This window comes from Papio anubis, chromosome 2 (genome assembly GCF_008728515.1).
Source record: "Papio anubis isolate 15944 chromosome 2, Panubis1.0, whole genome shotgun sequence".
In the NCBI taxonomy this organism is placed as follows: Eukaryota; Metazoa; Chordata; class Mammalia; order Primates; family Cercopithecidae; genus Papio; species Papio anubis.
Genome location: NC_044977.1, coordinates 115,200,348 through 115,226,200, shown reverse-complemented (window position 1 = coordinate 115,226,200; position 25,853 = coordinate 115,200,348). Strand labels below are relative to the sequence as shown.

At 34.9% G+C, this 25,853-nt stretch overlaps 1 protein-coding gene across 10 annotated transcripts in view; it reads left to right on the top strand.

Moving 5' to 3' along the window:
• NAALADL2 (N-acetylated alpha-linked acidic dipeptidase like 2) overlaps positions 1–25,853 on the top strand; it is a 1,420,296-nt gene that overhangs the window by 1,248,322 nt on the left and 146,121 nt on the right. The gene's annotated exons all lie outside the window — the stretch shown is intronic.

Genomic DNA, 25,853 nt, shown 5'->3' with positions numbered 1-25,853 from the left:
TTCATGAAAGAAGAAATAAAGGAGATGGACCACCAGGAAAACCTGAAGACCATAAAAGTCTCACAATGTAATACTTCTGTTTCACATATCTTCTTCTATATAGAAATATGCCCAAGATATTCATCACCCAAATCTTTATAGGAACTGTATAGTGATACTCAGAGGAAAGCAGCCCTGTTTCAAAGGACACAAATGTAAAATGACCTCTAGTCTATATTTGAAAAGTGATGGGGCACGCCCAAGATGGCCGAATAGGAACAGCTCCAGCCTCCAGCTCCCAGCGTGAGTGACACAGAAGACAGGTGATTTCTGCATTTTCAACTGAGGTGCAGACCAACATCTCACACCCAACATGGCGGGGTCCACCCCTGAGACCAAGCGTCCAGAGCAAGAATCAGATAGCAACACTCGCTGTGCAGGAATATTCTATCTTCTACAGCCTCCACTGCTGATACCCCAGGAAACAGGGTCTGGAGTGGACCTCAAGCAAACTCCAACAGACCTACAGCTTAGGGTCCTGACTGTTAGAAGGAAAACTAACAAACAGAAAGGACACCCACACCAAAACCCCATCAGTACATCACCATCATCAAAGACCAAACGCAGATAAAACCACAAAGATGGTGGAAAAGCAGTGCAGAAAAGATGGAAATTCAAAAAATCAGAGCACATCTCCCCCTCCAAAGGAGCGCAGCTCATCGCCAGCAACGGATCAAAGCTTGACGGAGAATGACTTTGACGAGATGAGAGAAGAAAGTTTCAGTTGATCAAACTTCTCAGAGCTAAAGGAGGAACTACGTAACCAGCACAAAGAAACTAAAAACCTTGAAAAAAGAATGGATGAATGGATAACTAGAATAATCAATGAAGAGAAGACCTTAAAAGAACCGATAGAGATGAAAACCATAACATGAAAAATACGTGACAAATGCACAAGCTTCAGTAACCGACTCGATCAACTGGAAGAAAGAGTATCAGCGATTGAAGATCAAATGAATGAAATGAAGTGAGAAGAGAAGTGTGGAGAAAAAAGAGTAGAAAGAAATGAACAAAGCTTCCAAGAAGTATGGGATTATGTGAAAAGACCAAATCTATATCTGATTGGTGTGCCTGAAAGTGACGGGGAAAATGGAACCAAGTTGGAAAACACTCTGCAGGATATCATCCAGGAGAACTTCCCCAACCTAGTAAGTCAGGTCAACATTCAAATTCAGGAAATACAGACAACACCACAAAGATACTCCTCGAGAAGAGCAACTCCAAGACACTTAATAGTCAGATTCACCAAAGTTGAAATGAAGGAAAAAATGTTAAGGGCAGCCAGAGAGAAAGGTCAGGTTACACACAAAGGGAAGCCCATCAGACTAACAGCAAATCGCTCAGCAGAAATTCTCCAAGCCAGAAGAGAGTGGGGGCCAATATTCAACATTCTTAAAAGAATTTTCAACCCAGAATTTCATATTCAGTCAAACTAAGTTTCTTAAGTGAAGGAGAAATAAAATCCTATAGAGACAAGCAAATGCTTAGAGATTTTGTCACCACCAGGCCTGCCCTACAAGAGGTCCTGAAGGAAGCACTAAACATGGAAAGGAACAACAGGTACCAGCCATTGCAAAAACATGTCAAAATGTAAAGTCCATCAATGCTGGGAAGAAACTGCATCAACTAATGAGCAAAATAACCAGCTAATATCATAATGACAGGATCAATTTCAGACATAACAACATTAACCTTAAATGTAAATGGACTAAATGCTCCAATTAAAAGACACAGATTGGAAAATTGTATAAAGAGTCAAGACCCATCAGTTTGCTGTATTCAGGAGACCCATCCCACATGCAGAGACACACGTAGGCTCAAAATAAAGAGATGGAGGAAGATCTACCAAGCAAATGGAGAACAAAAAAAAGCAGGGGTTGCAATCCTAGTCTCTGATGAAACAGACTTTAAACCATCAAAGATCAAAAGAGACAAAGAAGGCCATTACATAATGGTAAAGGGATCAATTCATCAGGAAGAGCTAACTATCCTAAATATATATGAACCCAATACAGGAACACCCAGATTCATAAAGCAAGTCCTTAGAGACTTACAAAGAGACTTAGACTCCTATAAAATAATAAAGGGAGACTTTAACACCCCACCCTCAACAGTAGACAGACCAATGAAACAGAAAGTTAACAAGGATATCCAGGAATTGAGTTCAGCTCTGCACTAAGTGGACCTAATAGACATCTACAGAACTCTCCACCCCAAATCAACAGAATATACATTCTTCTCAGTGCCACATCACACTTATTCCAAAATTGACCACATGGTTGGAAGTAAAGCACTCCTCAGCAAATGTAAAAGAACAGAAATTATAACAAACTGTCTCTCAGACCACAGTGCAATTAAACTAGAACTCAGGACTAAGAAACTCAATCAAAACCGCTCAACTACATGGAAACTGAACAACCTGCTCCTGAATGACTACTGGGTACATAACGAAATGAAGGCAGAAATGAAGATGTTCTTTGAAACCAATGAGAACAAAGATACAACATACCAGAATCTCTGGGACACATTTAAAGCAGTGTGTAGAGGGAAATGTATGGCACTAAATGCCCACAAGAGAAAGCAGGAAAGATGTAAAACTGACACCCTAACATCACAATTAAAAGAATTAGAGAAGCAAGAGCAAACACATTCAAAAGCTAGCAGAAGGTAAGAAATAACTAAGATCAGAGCAGAACTGAGGGAGATAGAGTCACAGAAAACCCTCCAAAATATCAATGAATCCAGGAACTGATTTTTTGAAAAGATCAACAAAATTGATAGACCGCTAGCAAGACTAACAAAGAAGAAAAGAGAGAAGAATCAAACAGATGCAATAAAAAATGATAAAGGGGATATCACCACCAACCCCACAGAAATACAAACTACCATCAGAGAATACTATAAACACTTCTATGCAAATAAACTAGAAAACCTAGAAGAAATGGATAATTTCCTGGACACTTATACTCTCCCAAGACTAAACCAGGAAGAAGTTGAATTCCTGAATAGACCAATAGTAGGCTCTGAATTTGAGGCAATAATTAATAGCCTACCAACCAAAAAAAGTCCAGGACCAGACGGATTCACAGCCGAATTCTACCAGAGGTACAAGGAGAAGTTGGTACCATTCCTTCTGAAACTATTCCAATCAATAGAAAATGAGGGAATCCTCCCTAACTCATTTTATGAGGCCAACATCATCCTGATACCAAAGCCTGACAGAGATACAACAAAAAAAGAGAATTTTAGACCAACATCCCTGATGAACATCAATGCAAAAATCCTCAATAAAATACTGAGAAACTGAATCCAGCAGCACAACAAAAAGCTTATCCACCATGATCAAGTGGGCTTCATCCCTGGGATGCAAGGCTGGTTCAGCATACGCAAATCAATAAACGTAATCCAGCATATAAACAGAACCAAAGACAAAAACCACATGATTATATCAATAGATGCAGAAAAGGCCTTTGACAAAATTCAACAGCCCTTCATGCTAAAAACTTTCAATAAATTCAGTATTGATGGAGCATATCTCAAAATAATAAGAGCTATTTATGACAAACCCACAGCCAATATCATACTGAATGGGCAAAAACTGGAAGCATTCCCTTTGAAAAGTGGCACAGGACAGGGATGCCCTCTCTCACCACTCCTATTCAACATAGTGTTGGAAGTTCTGGCTAGGGCAATCAGGCAAGAGAAAGAAATAAAGCATATTCAGTTAGGAAAAGAAGAAGTCAAATTGTCCCTGTTTGCAGATGACATGATTGCATTTTTAGAAAACCCCATTGTCTCAGCCCAAAATCTCCTTAAGCTGATAAGAAACTTCAGCAAAGTCTCAGGATACAAAATCAATGTGCAAAAATCACAAGCATTCTTATACACCAGTAACAGACAAACAGAGAGCCAAATCATGAATGAACTCCCATTCACAATTGCTTCAAAGAGAATAAAATACTTAGGAATCCAACTTACAAGGGATGTAAAGGACCTCTTCAAGGAGAACTAGAAATCACTGCCCAGTGAAATAAAAGAGGACACAAACAAATGGAAGAACATACCATGCTCATGGATAGGAAGAATCAATATTGTGAAAATGGCCATACTGCCCAAGGTAATTTATAGATTCAATGCCATCGCCATTAAGCTACCAATGAGTTTCTTCACAGAATTGGAAAAAACTGCTTTAAAGTTCATATGGAACCAGAAAAGACCCCTCATTGCCAAGACAATCCTAAGCCAAAAGAGCAAAGCTGGAGGCATCATGCTACCTGACTTCAAACTATACTACAAGGCTACAGTAACCAAAACAGCATGGTACTGGTACCAAAACAGAGATATAGACCAATGGAACAGAACCGAGCCCTCAGAAATAATACCACACATCTACAGCCATCTGATTTTTGACAAACCTGACAAAAACAAGAAATGGGGAAAGGATTCCCTGTTTAATAAATGGTGCTGGGAAAATTGGCTAGCCATAAGTAGAAAGCTGAAACTGGATCCTTTCCTTACTCCTTATATGAAAATTAATTCAGGATGGATTAGAGACTTAAATGTTAGACCTAAAACCATAAACACCCTAGAAGAAAACCTAGGGAATACCATTCAGGACATAGGCATGGGCAAGGACTTCATGTCTAAAACACCAAAAGCAATGGCAATAAAAGCCAAAATTGACAAATGGGATCTAATTAAACTAAAGAACTTCTGCACAGCAAAATAAACTACCATCAGAGTGAACAGGCAACCTACAGAATGGGAGAAAATTTTTGCAATCTACTCATCTGACAAAGGGCTAATATCCAGAACCTATAAAGAACTCAAAAAATGTACAAGAAAAAAACCAAACAACCCCATCAAAAAGTGGGCAAAGGATATGAACAGACACTTTTCAAAAGAAGACATTCATACAGCCAACAGACACATGAAAAAATGCTCATCATCACTCGCCATCAGAGAAATGCAAATCCAAACCACAATGAGATACCATCTCACACCAGTTAGAATGGCAATCATTAAAAAATCAGGAAACAACAGATGCTAGAGAGGATGTGGAGAAATAGGAACACTTTTACACTGTTGGTGGGACTGTAAACTAGTTCAACCATTGTGGAAAACAATGTGGCGATTCCTCAAGGATCTAGAACTAGATGTACCATATGACCCAGCCATCCCATTACCGGGGATATACCCAAAGGATTATAAGTCATGCTGCTATAAAGACACATGCCCAAGTATGTTTATTACAGCACTATTTACAATAGTAAAGACTTGGAATCAACCCAAATGTCCATCAGTGACAGACTGGATTAAGAGAATGTGGCACATATACATCATGGAATACTATGCAGCCATAAAAAATGATGAGTTCGTGTCCTTTGTAGGGACATGGATGCAGCTGGAAACCATCATTGTCAGCAAACTATCGGAAGAACAGAAAACTAAACACCACATATTCTCACTCATAGGTTGGAACTGAACAATGAGATCACTTGGACACAGGAAGTGGAGCATCACACACCAGGTCCTATTGTGGGGAGGGGGTAGGGGAGAGGGATAGCATGAGGAGATATACCTAATGTAAATGACGAGTTCATGGGTGCAGCACACCAACATGGCACATGTATACATATGTAACAAACCTGCACATTGTGCACATGTACCCTAGAACTTAAAGTATGATTAAAAAAAAATAAAATAAAAGTGATTCAAGTATATGTTTTGAAAGCAGGAGTGACAATGTGGGATATCAAATATACATTCTGAAACTAAGATTAGCACAGTGAACAAGATAATGCACATCTCTGAAAGGAAATCCAGAGATATATTTGAAAAGAAAAAGAGTCACAATATTTGTTTAGAAGAACAACAGTGTATTTGACTTGAAAGAATATACATTAAAGATATGTAAACCTGGTTTTGTGTTTTAGAGTAGTTGGAGAAACTTTGATTGATAATGAAGAGGGGACTGGTTTCTCTACTCATTCTCCATGTTGATAGATGTAGCAGCAGTTTATTTTTATTGCTGTAAAGCATTTTGTTGCATAAATGTACCAAAATTTGTTTACCTATTGTTCTACTGTTGATGGGCATTTATTGTTTCCAAAATTGATTAAGGGTATTCTTGTACATGTCCCTGGCACAAAAGTTTCTCTAGGATATATATGCTGGAATGTAATTACTGCTTCATAGGGAATTAATATCTTTAACTCTACTGGGTAATGCCAAATTGGTAGAATAGTTGACTGTCAATGCCTGAAAAGACTAGAATAGCTTGTTGATAAGGCAGAACTTACTGCACCTACTTCGCAAAGGAAGAGCACTATCTTGACTGAGTTTAGTATTGTAGTATCTCAGTAGGTGCTATCCTGGATTTATGTAGGATTTGGGTAACTGAGCTCAAATTTTACGATGGATGTTTTAAGTCAGAAAAATGTCAGAAGATTGTCAGTGAGAAAAATATGTTACAATCATTTAGAATTGGTGGGCATTGTGAAGGGAGGATTGTTGATAAAGAAGCTCCTTGTCCAGGTGAGAAGAACAAACTATTTTTCTGGATATATTGATTAACAGAAATTTTTTGAAGCAAACAGTGGCATTATTTATTAGCTTAAAGCCTTATCTTCACAACCAAGAATCTCCTGGAATAGTTATGGACCCAGGCTGCCTTAGCTTGTAGTGCTGATAGATAAGCTAAGTGGAGGCATATATTCTTAATTCTTGAAATCAAATGTGTGGCAATTTTCCTTGATATGATCCTCTACCAAACTGAATTTCATTTGGTTTTGTTCTTTCATTTTTTCCAGCCCGATATGTGTAAGAGCTGCCTCATTGTGGCTTAAATTATATGTCTTTCTCTGATTGTTAATGAAGTTGAGTGCCTTTACATATGTGTATTGGTTTTCTGGATGTTTTTTATGTTTTCTAAGTGCTTCTTAAAAATCATCGCCAATTTTTGTGGGTTTTTTCTATTGATTTGAAGCAGATATTTATATACTCTGGCTATAAATTTTTTGTCAATTATATGTGTTGAAAATATCTGCTCTCAGATTTTGACTTTTATTTTCACTTTTTGAATTATATTTTTTATGAATAGTTCTTCATTTTCATGTCATCTAGTTTACCAGTATCTTTATGTTTTAGTCCTTTGAGGTTCTTAAATTCCTACCTACTCTGAGTAAATATTCTTATATTATACATCTTTATAGTTTTTTTCACACTTACTTAATCTACTATGATGTTGATGATACTGAGGATAATTGTGATGATTTAGTTAGGGGCACAATTTTCATTTTTCAATCTAGTTTATTGAGATTTCCATTCTTTCTCAATGATTATACAATAAAAGTACACTACATATCAATGTGATGTAGATGTATGGGCTTGTTTCTGGGCTCTCGATTCCATTCCTCAGTCTATTTGTTCATCTGTGTACAAACGCAATATTGTTTTAGAGAATTTTAAAATCAGACATTTTATCTGATAGTTTGTGGGTCCTTATGTAATTCTTCTTTAAAAATATCTTGAGTATTCTTGTCCTTCGCATTTCCATATAAATGTAAAAATTACCTTGTCAAATTCCACAAAAGCCTTGCTGAGATGTTTATTTGAATTAAAATAAATACATAGTTGTCCAATAAATATTTGCTTGATAAATAAAATATTGCTTGATCCAGTGCTATTGATTTTTCACATTACTAGCATCAAACAAAGTGATTGCAATAGCAAGGTAAACAATTGAAAATCCTAGTTTTAAAGCTGTTTAGTGCTGAAAATATCCTTCTAAGTCATCCTTTAAACAATTCATTTTATAGATAATTAACTGCAACCTACAGTAGTGAAGATTAAGACTACAGAAGCTATTTAACTAAAATAAGACTCAGGTGAAGCTGTTTTTTTTTTTTTTTTTCCCGATACCTTTCATTTGCACAACAAAATTTTTACTCAGCACCTCTGTATGTCCATGAATAATGAACAAAGTAAGAAACTATATTTTCTCAGTGTTTCACTATATCATACTTCTTCACATCCCCAAACTCATAAACTCCACAGAGCAAATCTTTACTAAACACATTCTAAGTGCTGGACGCAGCATTAGTTGAAGATAATATGGTAGTAAACAGAAGAAGAATGACTATCTTCCTCAAGGGGCTGACACTCCACAGGATATAGATATCACAAAAATATGTGTATAAATGCAAACTATGCTAAGGTTTTGAAGGAAAGTTTAGAATAACACTAGAATATGACCAAGGCTGCGGGGAGTCCTACCTAGTCTGGGACATCTGAAAAATTTTTCCTGGGGGGCATTTTTAATTTTTCTCTAAAGTGCATGTAAGAATTATCTAGTTACAGAGAGAGAAGAAAAAAAGTCAAGCAGAGAAATCTGTATGACTGAGGTCTCTGAGGCAAGAGAGAGCACAGCCTATTCTAGGAAATAAAAGAAGGCCATGTCTCCGGACACCAGAGAACAAGATAATGGTGGCATAAGTCAGACAAGAGGTAGGCGGGAGTTAGTTGATAACATAGGACCTCATTATGCATCTGATAGTTTGAGATAGAAAGCAAGTTTCCAAGACAGTGTGAAAGGGTTCTAAAAACCAATAAATTGGGGGTTTCCAAAGTCACTATTCACATTCTTTAAAGTAGATAATGATGACTGAGTCTATTGATTTTCACTCGGCAGTAAACAGTATCAGACAGTAGAGCTGACTCATCTAAGTGGTAATTGGTTCAGTGGTCTGACAATGATTAGATTAAAACAGTAGGAGAAACCTGTGAAGATAATCCTGTATAAAATAGATAGTTTTTGTCAATTTGTAAAACCTTAAACTGGAAATCTAGCTTAAAATTAATTCATATGTAATTACAAACAGAAATATAAACTATGTAAGTCTCCATCTTTTTTGCCTTTTTCAACTTAATTCATTTCAAATTTTTGTGTATAACTTTTAGACTAATATTTCTGTCACCAATTATGGAATTCAGATATTTTAAAGACTTATTTTCAATTACCAATATATTTAAAATTGACATTTTACTTTTAAATATTAGAATTAATATTTAAACAATAAGAACATGTTCCTACATATTCAAAATAATATTATTAGACCTAACAGAATTACTACCAATTACTCAATATTATCTAATATCTATTTTATATTAAAATTTACCCATTTTCTTCCATATCACTTATGTGGATGGTTTATCCAAATCCAGATACAATTTGGGACAACACATTGCATTTGGTTAAGCCTCTGCATGTAGTCATTGTTCTCTTTTTTACGACACCAATCTGTTGAAGAGACCAAGCTAATTGTCTTGTCATTAGTTTTACCTTTGGGATTTATGGTGTCAGCCTATTCCTCTATTCCTATGATGTTCTATTAACTGGAAGTTAGAGTTAAAGATATGGTTACAGTAATATTAAGCATTTTTGGCTAGAATACAACACAGTTGATGTATATGCCATATTGCCTTCCATCAGAGACACAACTTACCTGATTTCAAGATCATCAGTGGATTTCAAGATTGACCATTTAATTAGGTGTGATATCTGATTGACCTTTCTTGTATAGTTTCCCCTTGTTTTCAGAAAATCATACCTCTGGTATATCTTTATCCAACCAAGTGTTAAATTCCCCATTATAATAGCCAGGAAAGAGTAGAAAATGCTGAAGTAACAAGGAGTTCAACACTCTCAATAGCTTACAATAACAAAAAATTCTAACTCATTCAGAATCTGTAAGTTTCCACTTCATGATGACTCAGAACTATATATCTATATGAACACACTCTTTACCAGATCTAAGGCAGAGAAAGAGCAAAATGGACAAGGATGCAGTGGTTCTTAAATGTTTCTGCCTATAAATGACACATCTTGCTCCTATTCATATGAGATTCACCAAAGCGAGTCATATGGCCATGTCTAACTTCAAAGGATAGAGAAATACATCTTACTGTGCGTTCCTAAGAGAGAAGAGGAAGAAGTCACGTCTGCTATCCATTTATCTAGCTAGTAGTTTTAGTGGTAATTGATGATTTTTGCCAGAATTACTAGTTTGGGTTTGTTATTTATTTAAGATTCAATGGGTACATGTGCAGATTTGTTACCTGGGTATATTGTCGTTTTATTAAAAAAAAGACAGAAATGTATATTGATTCAAGTTTCTAGTTGAGAGTTTTCCTCATTAAAATACAGATGCATATAACTTTCTTTCAGACTATAACTATTGCATTCAGATTATTCTCTCATATTTTTCTTGATGACAATTAAGTCCAATTAGAATATCTGATTACAGAATTTTCTATACTTTAATTTTCAAGAGTCTCTTAGATAGAGGACTGGAATCTACAACCACGAATCGTTTGTAAAGATTGAGATCTAATGGGCAGTTTTTGGTTGATATATTTGCTACTTAAGCTTCAGCAGGAAGCACAATTTACTGAGAAGCACAATGATTTCAGGTAATGTTTGTGAAGTGCTTTACACCTGGAGCCCTGTATAAACCTAAGAACTATCTGAGTAAGACGAGCCTTTGCAGCACTTAGATTAGTGTCCACAGAGGACTTCTTTGACAGTTACTATGGCATTATGGCAAAAAGAAAGTCTCTAGCCAGCCGCTCTCATTTCTTGCGCTTGTTAGTTCTCTGTATTTATTGTCTGTGGGTTTCCCTTAGAGCAATCAGAGGCAAAGCAATTACTTTACAAGGTTGATTTGGTCTAGATCTGGTGTACCCCCAGTAGAGCTTTGTAATAACATTCAACACAAAGTGGTGAGCATTAAAGCCATGTTTTGTCTTTTCATTTTGTCTCGTGCCAGCTTGTCATATCCCAGTTCACATGACTGGAGATTTAGCATATTTGCTTTAGGTATGTTTCTGAAAATAGTACAATTGGACCCTTGGGTGGGGCAGCAAATAAACTACAAGCACTTATAGCAAGTTTCACTTTATATTCACTTCACTTTCCTTGTGTTATCCAGAACACATGGCAGTTTTGCTTATTTCACTGTTTTCCCTTGGTTTTCTCGCCTGTAAGAAATGGGCATAAAGTCATAAAGTGCAGACATAACAGGATCTTTGAGGATAATATATTAACTAATTAAGTTAAATAATATGTTGTATATAAAATTTATGGCATAAAAACTATTTTTGAAAATGATATAATTCATATTTAGAATACACAAACTAAATGAGAATTTGAAACCATAGTACCCCTGTTGGCAATAATTCAAGTGAAGCATTTTGAAATTCAGATAATTTTCTTTTTCTTTTTTTTTTTTTGCTTTCTTCCATATTTTAATGACTGTTGAATTATAAAAGATACTTTAATTTTCAATATGTGCCAATGTCACATACACTTTAGACTTTTATACTTTGCCAGCAAATGTTTCCAGAGCGTTCGCTTCAACTGGCTCTTTTAATTTTATTTTTGGATATTTATTCCTATCCATGCGTACTCCAGAGAACTTTCGTTAGATCAGACATGTTCTATTTTTAAAATATTATTGCTAAACTTTATTGTATCTCATGAAAACAGTGTAGCTTAAAAAGGTATTATTTTCCTCTTTATAAATCCCAACTCCAAAGATAATAAGGTTGAGCTTTGCTTTTTCTATGAGAAGAATCAAATACTTTGCCTGGGGTCATTCGTCTTCTCTCTTCATACCTTCAGTTGTCCCTTTTGTAGACTAGTTACAAGTATTTCGTTCAGAAATAAAAAAGTAAGTGTTTTAATGCTGGTGAATACATCTGTCCTGCCAAAGGAAGTTGCTATTGGCTACAGAGATAATTCTTTTGGCAGAAGCTTAATTCTTATTGTTTGCATATAATTACTGACTTGGATGCCTGTGAGAACAAGATAATTTATTTTAAAAATCTACAGATGGACCACAACTGCAGATATGGCATCAGCAATTTATTTCATAATATTTTAACTCAGTGTACTCTGTTCTGCAACCTCATTATTATATCTCTTCAATTCAAGACTGCTCATTATTCTTTATAATACAGTTTTGTGAGAGAAAAAAGATAAAACATAAAATAGTCTCACATTTCAGGGGAAGTTCCATATTCCAAGACTCCGCTGGCATTATCAGAGACCTTCAATGAAGAAAGACTCTTTCCTGGCCTTCTGGTACTTGCCAAGCTCTTAACTGTCCCATAAGCATCTCTGAAAAAGAAATTGTTGGCATACGTTTTATTCTGCTTGGGCTACCATAACAAAATACCACAGACCAGGTGACTTAGGCAATATAAATTAATTTTCTCACAGTTCTGGAGGCGGGGAAGTTCCAGGTGCCAGGAGGGTTGGTATCTGGAGAGAATCTCCCCTTGGGTTGCAGATGACTGCCTCCTCATCGAGTGCTCACTTGGCCTTTCCTCAGTGCGCATGGATAGAGACAGAGAGAGAGTGCAAGCTCTCTGGTATCTCTTCTTATAAGGACAGTAATCTCATCAGATCTTCGCTCCAGCCTTGTTACCTTACTTAACTTTAATTACTTCCTCAGAGGTCCCGGACCATCTCCAAATATAGGCACACTGCTGGTTAGGATTTCAACATATGAATTTTAGATTCCATCCATAACAGTGTGCTTGGCACCTCAATTTTAGATTTTCATGTTTACTATTCATATCAACACACCAATTTTGTATTTTTACCTCCAAAATAAAGAAAACAAGGTTCTCTTTGTATACTATGGTACAGTTTGGCAGTTTTTACACAAGTTAAACGTAAGTTTATCCTATGACCCAACACTTCCACTCCTAGGAGTCAACACAACTCAAATGTTCATAGCGGCATTATTCAGAATAACGCACCCCCCCACACCACACACACAAAAATCAGATTTCTATCAGTTTTGCAAGTAGATAAATAAAATGTGGTATGTCCATGCAAATAATAAAAAGAATAAAATACTGACACATGCTTCCACATGGATGAACTTCAAAAACATTATGCTAAGTGAAATAAACCAGATTCAAAAGGCTACATATTGAATGTTTGGATTTGTATGAAGTGTCCAGAAATGACAAATTTATAGAAACAGAAAGCAGAGGTAGTCCAAGACTAGGTTTGGGGGACAGTGAGTCTTTCACAGGATTGATTGCAAATGGAACCCAAAGGAATTTTTTTAGGAGGTGGGAGAGGTTTGATGGAAGTACTGTATAGCCGGACTGTGGAGTAGGATGCACAACTCTTCACATTTACTTAAAATCATGAAATAGGCTATATGCAATGGATGAATTTTATGGTGTATAACTATACCTCAATAAAGCTTTTAAAATACTAACACTTGTTTGTATAAAATATGTGTGCCTGCATCATTTCAGTACTATCAAAGTGAAATTCTTGCCAGTTTCCATTAAGATTAAGTCCTACTCTTCCCCTGAAATGATGGATGGTTTCTGGAACAAATTTCATTGTTATTATAACTCCTGCTTTAAGGGAAGACGTCTACTCTCTATTACTTTAGAGGACGTTTTCTCATTCATCCAAACTTACATTTCTTAGTATTTCTTTACATGAAACATTTAACTTTTCTCTTATTAAAGATGCTTGACATCCAGATCATCTGTCAAATGTACTAGGAAAGGAAACATTTAGGGCATTGCAACATGGTATAACACAAACTGCCATACCGTTCTTTGGACTCAGCAAACCTTGGATTCAAATCCTAGCTCTCCTTCATGCTGAATGATATTATCGAAGTTACATAACTTCTCTGAGCTTATCTCCTCATCTTTGAAATGTGGATGGTATCATGAGGATTTTTGGGAATACAAACACAAAAATTAGTACACTGGTTACTACAGTATCTACAGCACTGTTTACATAGCTTATGAGTATTAAAAGTGTTTTCTTTTTTAATCCCTGAAAAAAAAAGTTTAGTATTGTGTATAATTCGTGTGTTTTACTAATTCAGATTTACAGTGCCTTTTGCTTAATGGGATTTCTCTGAATAATTGAAGAAAACTGTTAAATCAGTAACAAATTATAGTGACATAGTGAACAACAAAACTGTTATTTTGAATATAATGAGCACATCAAAATAACTTTTCAAGGGTATTATAAGAAGACAGATCATGTCAAATTTTTGTGGTATGATCTAAGTCTTTTTTACTCTATGTTATGAGTTTGAATGAACCTATAGTATTTAATGATTAAATGATACAATCTACTAATATGAGCTTTGGTGAGAAGTGACTGGCTGGTTTCACTCTAATTCATTTTAGAGAGGTTCTTATCACAGCTAATCCAGAGAAGAAGAGAGTTCAGTGTATTCCTATTATTTAAAGATAGGACAGCAGCAGTCACTTGGAATTTATAGGAACAACATAACAGAAATAGGGATCCAGATATTGTTAAGAGTTTATATAAGTCTCATCACAGCCCACTAGATTTTTTAAGGTATGAAATTATTTTTACCCTTCAATAATGGAGACTAACCTTGACATAACATATATATTTGAAATGTTTCCAATCCATTTCTTAGCATTTTGCTATGGCTTTGTAATTTGTGCAGGGTTTTGTTTATCACACACTTAACTTTGTATCAAATATTAAATATGAAAGGTCATATAACTGTACAAGCAATGTGTGCCTGTCATTTTCTGGCCATTTAAAAATGCCTTGTACAAAACAAAGCAGAGAAGCAAAGGAAAACAAAATAGAAGCTTGCTCTTGAGAAGCAAAATTTCTTTCTGAATTGGCTCATGTTCAGAGCAATGTTTGCTCATAACATAAAAGCCCTATTCTTTTTTATTAAAGTGCGTGGTACACGAGCAGACACAGTGAGAGGAGATACTGTACATCAAATTTATATGTGATGCTAGCTTGTTTGCCTTTTGTAAACAATCTATTCAGTAACAAAATGAAGATAATTCTGTAACTTCTGTTATACCTAAGAGCATTTTGAAAGAGTTAACTATTTTCAGTGAGTTCCCACTCTCTTGAGCAATAAAGCCTAGATCTCTAGTATTCCCTTTTCAGACATCAACATAGACTTTAATTATTTTTATGGGGAGGCAGTGAAGGTAAAAGCAGATGCCAGGATGAATGAAATGTTTAAGACATATTTGTTTTGCATATGAGTTTCAATTAAGGGGGAGAATTTTAAAGATTTGTTGGCAACAACTCTCCCCTTACCCCACCAAATACAAATCCCATATGGGAGGCTTGAACTGTTAAAATGTGCCATAGTAAATAATATATCATGCTTAGGACTTTTTATTTTCAAAATGAAAATAAGAATCATCTGTAAACTATGACTTTATATTGATTGTAAAGATACAATAGGCAGTTGATCCTTGAACAATACAGGGGTTAGGGGAACTGACTACCTACCCATGGAGTTGAAAATCCACACATAACTTTTGACTCTCCAAAAAATTAACTACTAATAGCCTGCTGTTAGCTGGAAGCCTTACTGATAACATAAACAGGGAATTAACACATATTTTGTATTTTATATGTGTTATACACTGTATTCTTACAATAAAGCAAGCTAGAGAAAAGAAAATGCTATTTAGAAAATCATGTAAAGAAGACAAAATATATTTACTATTCATTAAATGGAAGTCACATCTGTGTTGTCTCCACATTGAGCAGGCTAAGAGGAGGAGGAAGAGAAGGGGCTAGTCTTGTATCTCAGGGGTGGCAGAGTTGGCCTATGTGGAGGAGATGGAAGGGGAGGAAGGAAGGCAGAAAAAATCAGTGTAACTTTACAGAAATACAAGTAATTTCTGACTTTTTTGCTAATCCTTCTTCCACCATTTTCTTTAGTTTCAGGGCTCATGTCATAGAAGGGTCTATGTCATAAAAGCAATCAAAAGCAGTCTCAAATAACTAAAACCCTTCTGCTAGATTTTCTAATGTTAATTTGTTTTCTGGAACTGCTTCTTCTATATCTTCTTCGTCTTTATCTGGCACTGATTTGGAAGCACTCATTTTCATCAAGTCTTCTGTTCATTCCTGTGGCGTAATGTCTGTGAGTTTTTGTATTTCTCCAAGACCTGTATTTGTAAGCCCTTCACTCCCCCAGCCCCCACCACCTTTTTGTTTGCCATATCTACAATCTATTTCATGATTTCCTTGATTGGTTGTGTCATAAATTCCACGAAGTTATGCACAACATCTAGACACAGTGTTACACAAGAATTTATTGTTTCAGGCTTGATGGCTTTCATGGTTTTTTCTATAACAACAGTGGCATCCTCAAAGGTGTAATCTCACAAGACTTTAACGACGTTCTCTCTTTGGGGTTTTCCTTTCCATAGAGTACTGTGTATAATGAGCCTTAAAATTTCTTAAGACTCCCTGATGTAGAGGCTGAATTACAGATATTGTGTTTGGGGTCAACAACTTTGGTGTTGAACTCATGGGGTTCTGGGTGACCAAACACATTGTACAATATCAAAAGAACTTTAAAAGGCAGTCCCTGATTGACAAGTTACTTCCTCACTTCAGGGACAAAGCAAGGATGAAACCAATTCATAAAAAAGGTTTTTGCTGTTCATAGGCTGATTGTTGTACGATCAAAAGACTGAGTCCGGCCAGGTGCGGTGGCTCACACCTGTAATCCCACAACTTTGGGAGGCCGAGGAGGGTGGATCACGAGGTCAGGAGATGGAGACCATCCTGGCTAACACGGTGAAACCCCGTCTCTACTAAAAGATACAAAAAATTAGCCGGGCTTGGTGGCGGGCGCCTGTAGTCCCAGCTACTTGGGAGGCTGAGGCGTGAGAATGGCATGAACCCAGGAGGCAGAGCTTGCAGTGAGCTGAGATGGCGCCACTGCACTCCAACCTGGGAGACAGAGCAAGACTCCATCTCAAAAAAAAAAAAAAAAAAAAAAAAAAGACTGACCCCTGGATTTTATCATTTCCTTTCAAGTCTAGTGGTTAGCAGCTTTATTGATAAGTGTAGCTCTGATCATAAACCTGACTGTATTTGCATAAAACAGTACGGTTAGCCTATCGTTTCTTTCCTTCAATTGTGGTGTTGCTTCTCTTTCTTACGAATACGTGTTTTTGTGGCATTTTCTTTTTCTAGAATGGGACACTTTTGTCTGCTTTGAAAAACTGTTCAAGCAGGTCGCTTTTCTTCTCAATGATTTTCTTGATGACATTTAGGAACTCATCTGCTGCCTCTTGGTTGGTAGAAGCAGCTACTCTTGTTATCTTGACATATTTTAAGCCAAACTTTTTTCTAAAACTATTAAACCGTCCTTTGCTGGCATCAAATTCTCTAGCTTTAGATCTTTAAACTTCTTTTTGCTTTAATTTATCATACATTGACTTAGCTTTATCTCAAATCATAGTAGTCTATAGGTATGCCTTTCTTATAGCAATCCTGAACCTACATAAAATTGCATTTTCAATACAAGATAAAAAGGTAGTTCACAAAAATCACTATTGGCATAGTTGTAAAAGTGCAGCTGCGGGCGTAGCTGTAGCGATGGCTTCACAGATTTATTTTTCTTTTTTTTTTTTTTACAGTAGTCCTTATGCTGGTTTCATTTATTTGCAAATGGTAGGAAAATGAAGCCACAGACCTCATTGGGTGATACATATCAAGAAATTCAACAACAAAATGTCATGACTTTTCTGTGTTTCTTGGGAGCACTTTCATCCTAGCATTACCAGGCGCCCTGTGTATAGGTCCTTTGGTGTTATTTAAGGTTTATGATATTTCATTACATAGAATGAAAATACACAAAAGTACAAGATATCTTTTTTATCACTGTGATATGCAATTTACTGGAGAGAAGAATTGTTCAGGTGACTACGATGAGCATCACACTGCTCACTCCAATAACAAGTGGTAACTACAAAATTATTACAGTAGGATAGTATGAATTATAGTTACTTTTATGCAGTTATGATTTAATAATGCATCTTTACATTTGTTAACATTTATCTCAACTGTAAATGATGCCATGTACTCTGCATTTGTGTGAGTAAATTTTTATAAAATTTTACTTGTTATTCTTATAAAATTTGTGTATATTTGGTGGTGTATATTTGTGCATTTTTGGTGGTAGTATATGATAAAATAGAGTAGTATCTACACATATTTCATGCATTCTTGACACACATAACTTTTTCTTAATTTTCTTGCTATTTCTAAGCTATGTAGTTCACAGGCAAGTTTTTTCGAGTTATTGGAAATCTCTAAGAAAGTTTTCCAATACATTTACTGAAATATATATACATCCATATATATATATTTATTTTTTAGCTGGAGTTTGCCAAACAATTCATAATTGTTATAATGTGTTTGTGTTTTTCTTCCTAAATAGTGAAGGACACACATGCTTTCAGAGTCTTGGAATGTGTGGTATGCACTCTGTGATTGCTGAAAGAAAGTGCTTTTGAAAATCACTAGAAAGTCACCGGTGAAAATCGCAGAAACATTCATCAGCAAGAGAGATTTCCTGTTACCCCAACAATATGTAGCAGTACTTTGGAGTTAAGTATTATGTAACAAAGGGCACTGCACTTGTACTTAAACAAAAAAAACTTAAAGTATTTCAAAGTATCAGATCAGGTTGTCATATTGCTTTAGGCTACCATTACTTTTCCATTTTCTATTCTCACAGTATGGCAGATGCATGCTATAGATGTTGGAATTTACACTTGGTTCCCTGTGGGAAAAAAATTAATATACAAAGGAAAAGTAATATGCCCTTTGTGAAAGAACTTTTCTCTGGTACATATAACTTTCAATTTAACTAAGATCTAATTATTTATGCTTTGAAACTTCTGAGGATGAATAGTCCTGAAAACAGTCATATGCTTCTTGAGAATTCACTTTCAGGAATTTTTCTCATCTCTCAATTCAAAAGAAATACTTAGACAAATCTTCACCAACCCAAAATATATAGTCTGATATCCAATTTTTACCAACCATATAACACTACATTTAGAAAGTAATTTTTTTTAAAAGATAATATCTCTCTAGAGAACTACTAAATGGAATATGCCTAATTAGAAATTCGAACTCTTTCCTCAAAGCTTTCCAGAGGAAGAAAGCTAAAAGCTTCGTAGTCTGGTGTGTGTGAGTGTGCGTGTGTGTGTGTGTGTGTATGTGTGTGGGCAGGGGACAGGGGGCAGGGGGTGGTAAACAAATTCATTAACTATCACTCTTAAATTAATCAAAATTATTCTCCTGAAAGCAAATATTTTGCTGAATCAGATCTATAACCTGGCTTTGTGTCAGATAACTAGAATTAATGCCTTGAATGAATACATATTCTTGCCACCATAACTTGGCCATTATAATTGAGCACCTACGATGTGCCATATATTGGATGTAGAAAATTCATGTATCACTTTTATTTAACCTTCCAAATAGCCTTGAAGAATGAGTGTAAGAAAACATACTTACATATAAGAAAACTAAAGGATCAAGATGATTAAGTAACTTTGTTGAGGTTGCCAAACTAGTATTCAAAGGTGACTTCAGTAAATTAGTGTTAAAATGCCAGATATTTTTCCCTCCAAGAGTCAGACTGTCTCTTGGTTCATCATTCTAAGTTCACTAGAATTTCAGGATTCTAAGTACTTGTTAAGAACACTGCTTGTATGAATACACTACTAATATAATCATTTAAGTGAATAAATAAAAATGAAGTCTTAAAAAAGTAATTCAAAGGTTTAATCACTATAATTTGTGTTCAAAAATCCACTATAGGTCTCCAAATACAAAATAAGTATCAGGGACATTAAATGTAAAATAACTTTTTATTTTTGTAAAAATCATAATTTTGTATTGCTTATTATCATATTTACCTATTTTTTAGAATAAAGATATTAAAATAAAATGTCAGGATTTCATCTAAATGGAAGATAATTTCTGCTTGTTTGCTAATTGAGGCTTGGATAAAATGAGAAACTTACAAGCACGTTGGAAAAAAATACTCATTTTACTGGTTTTAATTAGCACTATGGAATTTTCTTTTTTACTAGTGTTGCCAGGTTACAATCTCTGCCAATGAACTTAATCTAATATGTATGTGAGAAGGAAAAAAGAATATGTATATATATAATAGACACATATATACATGCACACACATAATTTTAAACTTATTTTTTAAAGATAAAATTTGTGATTCTGTGGAAGAAAATGACTGATCATAAACATTTCATTATTCTAGATTCTGAAATTACTCTCTCTACTTGGATTGCTAGATTGAACAAAATTAGCATTTTATCTTGTTACTATAACCTCAGAGATATTTTTCATGTATGCATTTCACACTTGCTGCAGTTGCTATGGATTATGTAATCTACAGGCAGTGGTTGCTATGGGTTACGGTACCCAAATGACAGAGCCCCACAATATAGTCTTTTCAGATTTTCAGAGGACTTCCTCAAATGTAACTAATCATTCTACAGAAAATAATGTCTAGCTTAGTGGAATATTATCCGATAAATTTATTTACTGGTCTTTAAGATTGATATATTATTTTTAGACTGAAACTCTGATACTATCTTGAAGGGCTTTTCTTTTTTCTGTTCAGCAGAGATTGAGGTTAGCCAATATTGAGGACTATAAAAATCTTTGATAGTTTAATGGGTAAAATATGCAACAGGATAGAAATTGAATATGATAGCATTTCTGCTTCTTTGCAAAACAAGGAACAACAAACAGTCAGAAGTTCTCTGAACTCAGAAATGCTTCATATGGTTTCATAATTGATTCAGATATATATTGTTCCTCACATGCAGAAATATATGTATATGTATATAGAGCACTAGAAAATGTATGAGTATATCCAAACAGTCTTAATTTTGAAGGTTGATTGTAATTTGAATTGAACAGGATATTATTATCTAAAGTTGTACATCTGCCTTCATTTAGTTTCAAAATTATCAAAACAACGTTTCCCAGAGTATCCCACAAATAATTGTTCTTAGTAGGTCTTATAATTTGTATTGTCTTACTTGTCCAAAGATACTAGGTACACACACACACACACACACACACACACAGAACTGTATTTGCTGTATTTTGCATTTACATGTTACGGCTAAAGGGTGTGAATTTTAATGCTCTGGTCCACAGTCTTGAATTCTAGGCCATCTGTTTATTAACCATGTCACTACGGGAAATTTAGTTAAACTCCCAAAATATTTGCTGCTTTATCTGTAAATTAGTGATAATAATACCTATCAAATCGGATTGTTGTGAAGCTCATATGCCTCACATATAGCAAAAACTCAATACATGTTAGTATTTATGTATTTATTGATATTTATTACCAAAGCCTTTAATATTGTTATGCCTTTATTTGAATTTCATGTGAATACAAAGAGCAAAATGGGAACATTGATACTCCCCAGTTACTATAGTATAATTTTTCTGAATGGACAATCAGATGTATCACAATATTTTACGGAAAATTCAAAATTTTGTTAGATTTTAAGATTCTAGTCATTTCATCCCAGGATATTATTGCAGTATACTCAATAAAATGTTCATTATTTCTTGGTAACCAGCAGCAGCACTGCAGTCTATTTTATATTTTCTTAAATTTCTATGATTTATTATTGCTTGAATTTTTAGTTATTGGAATATTGTATCACCGTAGAGCAAATAGGATGAACAAAGTAGGTCTTGACGATAAATTCAATATTTTGCTATTTTAAAAAAGAAAACATTTGACTTTATATAGCTGAATTGACTAAATTCAGTATTGACTTTAAAGCATTCAGTTAGTAATAAAGGCCTTAGAATCTTTAGTCTTAATCTTAAAAATAAATCAGATGAATTTATCATTTTGTAAAATCTAATTTGATCTTGAGATTTCCGTATCACACCCCACTACCTAGTCCAAAAGGAGAGAGACTTCTATACATATCATTTGGGTTCTTTGTTTTTTAATGCTTTGTTAGTCAGCATGTTTCCAAGGAAACTGAATTCAGTTTTCAATTGGGTACTTGCCTGTCTTAGTCTGTTCAGGCTGCTATAAGAAAATACCTTAGACCTGGTAATTTATAAACAGGAATTAATTGCTCACAGTTCTGAAGCTAGGAAGTCCAAGACTAAGGTATCAGCAGATTTGATTGCAAAGGCAGGATAAATATTGATCACCGTGGGCTTCAAAAATGGTGCTTTCCTGGTACGTCCTCATGTGGTGAAAGGAGTCAACGAGCCTCCAGGCCTCTTTTATAAGGGGACTAATCCTATTCATGGGCTCCACCCTCATGACTCAATCACTTCCTAAAGTCCCCACCTCTTAATACTATTAAATCAGAGATTAAGTTTCAACATGTACATTTTGGAGGGACAGAACCATTCACACTATAGCACCACTTAAGATAAACTTGAACTATTCAGTCTTCCTGGATCAAGAAAACACAAAATATTAATGTTATCATGACTGAAAAAATTCACTATGATGCTATGTCATACTCTTTTTTCATTGATATATCACAATAGTACATATTTTGGGAATACATGTGGTGTTTTGACACAGGTACACAATGTGTAATGATCAAATCAGGGTAATTGGGATGTCTGTAAATTAGTGATAATAATACCTATCAAATCGGATTGTCACCTCAAATACTTATCCTTTCTTTATGTTTGAAACATCAAATTTCTTCCCTTCTAGCTATTTTGAAATATATAAGAAATTATTGTTAACTATAATTTCTCTACTGTACTATCAAATACTAGAACATACTTCTTTTATCTAACTGTATTTTTGCACCTGTTAACCAATTTCTCTTCATTCACACCCCTTTCCCTTCCCAGCCTTTGGTAACCACCATCCTTCACTCTACCTCTATGAGACTCACCTTTGCAGCTCCCACATATGAGTGAGAACATGTGATATTTGTCTTTCTGTTCCTGGCTTATTTCATTTAATCAGGGAATCCATCCATGTTGCTGCAAATGACAGGATTTCATTCTTTTTATGGCTGAATAATATTTCACTGTGTATACATACCACATTTTCTTTATTCATCTATTGATGGACACTTGATTCCATACCTTGCCTATCGTGAATAGGTATGTAATAAATATGGTGGTGCAGATATCCTTTGATATACTGATTTTCTTCCTCACCAGCACTGGTTATTTTTTGTCTTTTTTTTTTTTTTTTTTTTGAGACGGAGTCTTGCTCTGTTGCCCAGGCTGGAGTGTAGTGGCCGGATCTCAGCTCACTGCAAGCCCCGCCTCCCGGGTTCACGCCATTCTCCTGCCTCAGCCTCCCGAGTAGCTGGGACTACAGGCGCCCGCCACCTCGCCCGGCTAGTTTTTTGTAGTTTTTAGTAGAGACGGGGTTTCACCGTGTTAGCCAGGATGATCGCCATCTCCTGACCTCGTGATCCGCCCGTCTCGGCCTCCCAAAGTTGTGGGATTACAGGCTTGAGCCACCGCGCCCGGCCCTATTTTTTGTCTTTTTGATAATAGTTATTCTAACTGGGGTGAAATGATATCTCATTGTGATTTTGATTTGCATTTTCCGGTTGATTAATATTTTTGAACTTTTATTTTCATATTCTTGTTGATGATCTGTATTTTTGTTCTGTTTTTTTGTTTGTTTGTTTGTTTTTGTTTGTCTTTTTTTTTTTTCTTTAGAAATGTCTTTTCAGGTCTTTTTCCCATTTTTAAATCAGATATTTTTTTCCTATTGAATCATTTGAGTTCCTTATATATTCTGGTTATTAATTCCTGGAAGGATGGATAGTTTGCAAATATTTTCTCCCATCTGTAAGTTGTCACTTCACTTCATTAATTGGTTTCTTTGCTGTGGTGAAGCTTTTTAGCTTAAGGTAATCCCATTTGTTTATTTTTGCTTTTATTGCTTGTGCTTTTGAGTTCTTTCTAAAAACTCCTTTTCCAGACCAAGTTCCTGTAACATTTTCTCATTTTCTTTTAATAGTTTCATAATTTCAGATCTTATGTTTAAGTCTTTAATTCATTTTGAGTTGATATTTGTGTACATGGTGAAAGAGGAGTCTAGTTTCATTCTTCTTCATGTGCTTAGCTAGTTTTCCCAACACTATTTATTGAAAATACTTTCTTTTCCCCATTGTATGTTCTTGGTGCCTTTGTCAAAGACAAGTTGGGTGTAAAGTATGAGTTTATATCTGGGTTCTCTGTTCTGTTCTATAGGCCTGTGAGTCTGTTTTTATGCCAGTACCAAGTTGTTTTAGTTACTTTCTTGCTTAGTAGTAATCTTTGAAGTCAGGAAATGTGATAGCTTAAACCTTTTGCCCAGGGTTGCCTTGGCTATTTGTGTCTTTTGTGGTTCCATACACATTTTATAATTGCTTTTTCTATTTCTGTGAAAATCATTATTGGTATTTTTGCATTGAAGCTGTAGATTGCCTTGGGTAGGATAGACATTGTAATGATTTTAATTCTTCAATTTCCCACGAACATGAGATATCTTTCCATTTTTTTCTGTGTTCCTTCTTCAATTTCTTTCATCAGTCTTTTACAATTTTCCTTGCAGTGATCTTTTATTTCCTTGATTAGATTTATTCCTAGGTGTTTTATTTATTTATAGCTATTGTAAATGGAATTACTTTCTTGATTTCTTTTTCAGATTGATCACCCTCAGAACATAGAAAAGCTACTGATTTTTGAGGTTGATATTTTAACCTGTAACTTTACTAAATTTAACAGTTCTAAGAATTCTTCGTGGAGTCTTTAAGTTTTAAATATAAGATCATGGCATCTTCAAACAAGGATAATTTGACTTTTTTGTTTCCAATTTGGATGGTTTTTATTTCTTTTTCTTACCTAATTGCCCTGGCTAGGACTTCCAGTACTAAGTTGAGTAAAAGCGGTGAAAGTGAACATCCTTGTCATGTTCCTGATCTTAATGAAAAGGCTTTCATTTTTTTTCCACGTTCAATATTATATTAGCTGTGGACTTGTCACATACAGCCTTTACCATTTGAGTTATGTTCCTTCTATGCCCAATTTATTGAGGCTTTTTATTATGAAATGATGTTGATTTTTATCAAATCCTTTTTCAGCATCTATTGAAATGACCATTTGTTTTTGGTCTTTGATTTTGTTGATGTATCACATTTATTGATTTGTAGATGTTGAATCATCTGGCGTCCCAGGGATGGTTCCCACTTACTCATGTGAATAATTTTTTAATGTGTTGTTGAATTCAATTTGCTAGTATTTTTTGAGGAATTCAGCATTTACGTTCATCAGGGATATTGGCCTATAGTCTTTTTTTTTTTTTTTTTTTGGTTGTATCTTTCTCTGATTTCTGATTTTCGTATCAGGGTAGTGCTGATCTTGCAGACTGAATTTGGAAATACTTCCTCCTCTTCAATTTTTGAGATACTTTGGGTAGAATTGGTATTGGTTCTTCTTTAAATGTTTGGTAGAATTCAGCAGTGTATATATTAGCTCATGGGCTTTTTTTTTTTTTTGCTGGAGGGGAGACATTTTACTACTGCTTCAATCTTGTAACTCATTATGGATCTGTTCAAGTTTTCTATTTCTTTATGGTTGAATCTTAGTAGATTTTATGGGTCCAGGAATTTACTCATTTTTCTAGACTTTCCAATTTGTTGCCATATAATAGTCCAATTCGTTCATAATAGTCTCTGATTAGCCTTTGTATTTCTTTGACATCAGTTGCAATGTTTCTCTTTTCCTCTCTGATTTTATTTGAAAATTCTCTCATTAGTTTTTAGTAGTCCTAGCTAAGAATTTGTTGATTTTATTTTATTTTTTCAAAAAAGAAACTTTATGTTTTGGTGATCTTTTCTTTTTTTTAGTCTGAATTTCGTTTATTTCAACTCTGATCTTTATT